A 6,350-nucleotide genomic window follows, 5' to 3' on the forward strand; every position below is an offset into this window, starting at 1 on the left:
TAGCTTGATTCTAATATTTATGCATGGCTGGCCAGAAACAAAATGGTCGAGGAAGATCATCAAATGATTTGTCCTCATTCACCTCTACTGACACTAATATAGAGGCTCTCACCCATCTTAATGACAGGCCTAGCTCCACCCACATAGTGAATAGGCCCCGAAGTCCAGGAAAATGAGTAAGGTAGCATTCAAGCTTAGGGCACATCCTATGCTCTCTCTATTAGGCATCACAGGGGCCTCAAAAGGGAAACTAAATGAAGAGGCACCAATTCTGTAGGCCCTCAATTCAGAGGATAGAACATGGTGGCATCTATCTGGGTTTTGTCACCAAAGGGCCTTTACCTTTTGCTGCCCTTCCCCCCTTTTTTTAATCAGTGGTAGGATGGAAATTTATAGAAATAAGAAGCTTGGGCATTTGGGATTTGTGCAGGTAAGCGTCAACTTTGAAGGCTTCTAGACTATTGCCACACACTCTCACAGGCAAGGGCTAGCCCTCTTCCCCACCCCGCCTAACCCAGGAGGAGAATGAAGGTGACTGGCCCACTACCCTGTAGACTATCACTGTATTCTGTTTGTAACACAGACTTGCTACAATGGGAGGTCCGCCAATACCCACTCCCCCTCTGAACACATGTACACTTTTTGCAAAACACTGACCTAGGCAAACGAAGGAACAGTGACATACTCCTTGAGTGCATTCTGTTTTCGTACATAACTTAAAATCCAAATTGTGGATAATTTTAGTATTAGCCAGGAAAATATGACTCTCTTTAAATATAACACATTGGAAAGAGCATAGGAAACCAGGCATTTCAATTTATATACTAAACCTTCAAATCCTTCATTGCGTGGTCTTGGGCAAGTCCCTAAATTTTTAGGTATTTCTTTATTCAGAATTTAGGGGACTGGAAAAAATTTTTAAAAAAAATTAGGGGGACTGGAATGGGTTACTATACTAATACTCAAGACTGTCTATACATCAGAAGTACCTGTGGAGCTTATAGAAACACAGATGCCACTAGCCAGTTCAAATACTTAACCCAGCATCTCTACAGCAGGACCCTCAAACAAGCATCAGGCTTCCTTTTCATTTTGCAATCCTTGAATGCAATAATAATTGTAAAGTCACTTATTCATTCATGTATACTTAACCATGGCTTACTATGTACCAGGGTTTTATAGGCTGAATTGTGTCCCCACAAGACATATGTTGAAGTCCTATCCCCTAATACCTCAGAATGTGACTGTATTTGGAGATCAGGTCTTTAAAGGGGTAATTAAGTTAAAATTAAGTCATTAGGGTGGGCCCTAATCCAATATGACTGGTGTCCTTATAAGAAGAGGAGATTAGGCATGCACAGAAGGACAACCAAGTGAGGACACGGAGAAGATGGTCATCTGCAAACTAAAAAGAGAGGCCCCAGAAAAAAACAATTCTGCTGACACCTTGATCTTGGACTTCTAGTTTCTGGAATTGTGAGGAAATAAATTTCTGTCGTTAAGCCATCCAGTCTGTGGTGCTTTGCTATGGCAGCCCTACTTAGCAAGGGCAAATGAAGATTCTGGGGGTGGCACAGGGCAAAACACAGAAATGGTCCTCAGTCCCATGGCGTTTACAGTCTAATGGTGGGTCAGACAAGAAATATTTACATGTTATGGTAAGTCCTATGATGTTCATATATTGATTGCTGTAACAGAGAAGGCTGAGACAGATAGGAATTGACCCACTTTAGATGAAGTCGACAGAGAAGGACTCTCTCAAGCAGTCACATGTAAACTGTCAATCTGAGACCTGAAGGATGAGCATGAGACAGCTATGTGATAGCTAAGAAAAGAGACTTCTACTCTGAGAAAGCAGCAGACGCAAAGACCCAGGAGTGAGAAAAAAAAATACTTATTTGGGGAAATGAAACGTCTAGTGGCCAAAATGGAGTTTGTGATGAAGGAAGTGACATGAGATGAGGTTGGACAAGTGGACAGAGAAGCAGTGCGTTGAAATCGGATGGGAGAGAGTTTGAATTTTATTTCCAGTACCAAAAAAAGCAAACGAGTTAATTTTTTAAAAAAAGAGCAAAGTGGTTCTGAGCTCTGCCGCAGATAAACTATGCCTACGGCATAATCTTTTTATTGGAATCACAAGGTTATGACCCAAGCAACACCCACTGGTTACAGCGTGCTAAAGTGCCCCTTTTGTTTTTTGAGCAGGTTTAGATTTTACACAGTGAACTGAGATAAACAGAAATGTTACTTTTTAAATTTGCTGTAGGCAAACTCAACTTACGAGATCTTATTTTCTTCAGTGATGGTAGAAGAAAAATTTATTCTTATTTCTTTAAGAAACACACTTGAATGCTTTTAAGCAGGGAATTAACATTTATGCATAATGGGAAGTAAAACAAGCCTTTTCTATCTCAGTTTTGGCTGCAGCATGAAGACAATAGACACTATATTCTGAAGTAGAACTACCTTGATATTTCAGAGTATGTGTCTAAAAACTGGTTAGATGACAGCCAAGCTCTTTCACATATTTTGTGCATAAAAAGATCAGGATCTGAAATTTTAAAAAGAGGTTTGGTTTGTTTGTTTGTTTTTTAAGAATTGTGGAGAGAGCAATGGGAATGCCCTAGGTCCTACCATACATTGCCCAGAATATCTCATTAGTCCATTACATTAAAGACATCTTATCAATTTGACGAGATGTGCAGGCAACAAGTATATTGAGGCCTTCGTAAAGTACCAATTTCCAAAGGATGGGAGATAATCTGAGAAGATGCAGGGTTCTGCCCCATCTGTGAAGATTTTAGAGACCCAGTGGTCTGGGGCATGCTAGGACATCCCCTCCAAGGTGAAGGACAAATTACTACAAATTGCACCTCCCATGACTAAGAAGGAAGCATCATGCCTGGTAAGCTTAGGCTCATAACTGTGAAGGTTTGTCTGGGACTGGGGGGCTTCCTGGGGGGCAGGACTTCCAGTGCTGAAACTGAACAGTCTCCAGGCAAACCTGGGTGGTTAGTCAGCCTTGTAGGCCTCTTACTTTTTTTAAAAGCCACTTTGAGTCAGGTTTCTTGTAACAAAAAACATTCTAACTTATACTACCCCAAAGTCTTAAAGATGTCCCGGCACCAGGTAAGAACCCTGTCAGTGTCTGCTGATTGAATTGAGCTCTGAGTTGAATGAACTGTTACTGAGCAAACAAGAAAGGCATCTCGATCTATTGTACCCTCAGTGTCTAGCACAATCCCTAGACCACAGAGGTGTTTGGCAAATATCTACATAAAGCCAGAATGGCTTCGGGATCTTAGCAAGCAAAAGAGAAATGTTAGGAGTCTGGGTGGAAGGCTGAAAAGGAGAAAAATTAGCTCAGCGAAAACTCAAGTTCTGGAAGAATCTTTCTGCTCAAATGGACAAAGAAGGAGCTGCCCTAGGCAGGCTGAGGGAAAGAGAACCTGAAGAGGTCTCTAGCCTCCTCTGGTGGCTCAGAGAGGAAGGCAGTGTTACTTAGGAGTCTGTGCTAGGGTGGAGATGGGGAAGGGGAGTGGAAGAATAACCACAGGAGACAGAATTTGATGTCTGGAAACTTTCTTAGAAAGGAGACTCCAAACTATCCTACCTGTACCCACTCCATTAGCTCCTGGGAGTGGTGGCAGCTGAGAGCTCTCAGCTGAGTCCATCTCCAGGACTTGCTATATAGGGCTGGCTCTCCCAAGGTCAAGCCCCCTTCCTGGGAGTAGCCCAAATCCAAACACTTGTTCATGCAAGGATAAAGGCCCAAGACCCTCTCTGCAAATGGGGACAGCTCTGAAGGGCCATTCTGGCTTAAGAAGTACCTGTGGGACTGACAGGCCGTGTGTCTGTACTGCAGTCCGACAGCTTAACTTCTCCCTTAGCCCAGCCCTCTTTCCTTCGTTCCCCCAACGGTGTTGATCTCAAGAGCATTTCCCATGGTCTTTGTGCACACAAATATCCTTCTCAGAGCCTGCTTCTCAGTGTCAAATACTGTGAAGGGTCTGAGATTTTTATCATACTTGCAAGCTATCAAGTTAAGCTGCCTAGGTTCATAAAGGCTGGCACAAGACACAAGGCTTCTGGGCCAAGATAAAGAATGTTATTACTTATGGTACAGTAGCCAGCATGAACTTCATGTTCAAACTGATTTTTCTTGCTCCCCAGATCCCACAGGGTGATATAGAACACAGGGTGGGCTTGTACCACAGCTGAGGAAATTTGAGCTTAGGAAACCCCAATCTTTTGGGCTACTAGCAAATCTGCCTATCCTTTGCCCTAAAGGGAGCCGTTATATTTATTATACTGGTCAGGTAACAAATCTGCCTCTGTCTTGGAGTCAGATACTATCTCTGTATTCTAAGCCTGTTTGCCATATGAACATCCTTGAATAGGTAGTTCAGAATAAAAATTGATAGGAGACATGCAGAAATGTGAGAAAACCATGGAGAGTTGCCTCTCAACACTTTGGGAACCCAGTCTGTGCTATGCACACATGTGTACATGCTTATGAAGCTATTATTATTTCAGCTTTCATGTAGATGTGTCTCTTTATTTTCAGAGTAGTGTTTTATCATTTTCAATTATATATTTGAGGGTTACCGTAATCTTTTTTCTTTTTAATTTTTACCTTTAAATATGTACATAATTTTAAAAAGAAACTAGGACTACAGAAACTCATAATGAAAAACAGTAATTCCCTACCTAATCCCCCTCACTACTATTTCTTATTCCCCAAAAGCAATAGCTTTTGATTATTGTAGCCAATTCCTCCGGTATCTACCTTCATATTTGTAATTTAAAAAAAAAAAATACTGATCATGTTATTTTTGTCTGTTTCTCTTAGATGAAATCTGTTGACATCCTATAGAAGTTGAGAATTTAAATCATACATTGACTATCATATAGACATATTTTTCTTCCCCCATCCTCTCAGTATGTGTTTTAAAACATTTTTTAGTTAAATCCGTATTCGATTTTTCATTGACAAGACCAAGTCCCTTCCATATTCTATACCTCTCAAGAGGGACCAGTGTGTGGTACCTGCTGTGAGTTTGCTGGAGGTGGTAGGGGCGCAGTCCCAAAGATTCTTGGAGCAGGTTTGGGAGCTCCAGCTTAGCGGGAGATGTATGGGAAATGGGATAAATTTCGATGAGTTAAAACCTTAGAAACAGAAAGCAGGAATTTAGGATAAGATAACCCACACATCTAAATCCTTTTTTCTTTTAAAAAGAATTTACTAAGCAAATAAATAATATAACTATAGAAATGCTGCCCCCCCCCTTTAGAAGGCATTTAGCAATAATTTTCATTAAGCAATAATCTGCTCAATTTAAATCTTTTTCTCTTGTTAAGATTCACTAACTTATAGATCTGTATTCCCTCCTTCCGCATACGGTGTTACCAAAAGAAAATAATTTTTCTTTAAATATGTTGTATTACTCAGGCTGCTTGTTAGTGCAGGCTGACTTTCTCTGTTTTTCTATTCCCTGACAAATAATAACCAAGCCAGAAACGGAAATCGAATTGCAAAGGGGAAAGTTCAAACAGTAGGGAAAGGTAGGCTCAGAAAGTGACATGGACACATGGAATGGAAAAGGACTCAGAAAGTGACTAATGTAGGTAGGAGGAGAAGGCCCAGGCTGCAAGAAAAGGGGCATTCAAAAAAAGGATGGGATAAGCAGAAAGACCACGCAATGGCAGGGAGCCGGTGCAACGGGGCGCTTCCCTTGCAAAGGGAAGATTTCAGAGCAATTCTCAGACAGGAAACCCAAATGCCCCCAGCTCCCGTTTGCCACCTTTAGGACATGTCTGTGGACTGCAAGCGTTCCGGGGATTCAGATGTGACAAACCCTGATTCATGAACTTCAAGTCTTATGAAAGTGTCTCTTAATCATGAATTATCTTTTCAAAAAAGGTTTTGGACTTTTATCTAATTTTTAAAAAGTTTTAGATTTTCATAAAAATAAAAATACTGAGTTTAAAAAATCTTGTATAACTGGAGGACCCAAACTCCAGGTTGAGAGATGTTGCTGCAGAAGGCCAGGGAGAGGGTCCACGGAAGCATAGCCTAAGGAAGACTGAGGTGTGATGGGTGGAGGACACAGTACCTACTGACATTTAAATGAAAATAGATTACTGGTGTTTCCTGCATGACTGTTGCTTTAAAAAAAAGGAAAGTAAGGGTGCAAAAAGGGTGGTGACAGGAGCTATGGCAGGGAAAGGTAGAAGACACACAGAAAAGGAGTATTACTTTTCCTTGCTGATTTTGCAAAGTCATCAAAGAAGTTGTCATGAATTCCTAAAATCAGGCCAGAAAGGACTCTACAAGGTCATTTAACCCA

The sequence above is a fragment of the Pteropus vampyrus genome, unplaced genomic scaffold (assembly GCF_000151845.1).
Source record: "Pteropus vampyrus isolate Shadow unplaced genomic scaffold, Pvam_2.0 Scaffold262, whole genome shotgun sequence".
NCBI lineage: Eukaryota > Metazoa > Chordata > Mammalia > Chiroptera > Pteropodidae > Pteropus > Pteropus vampyrus.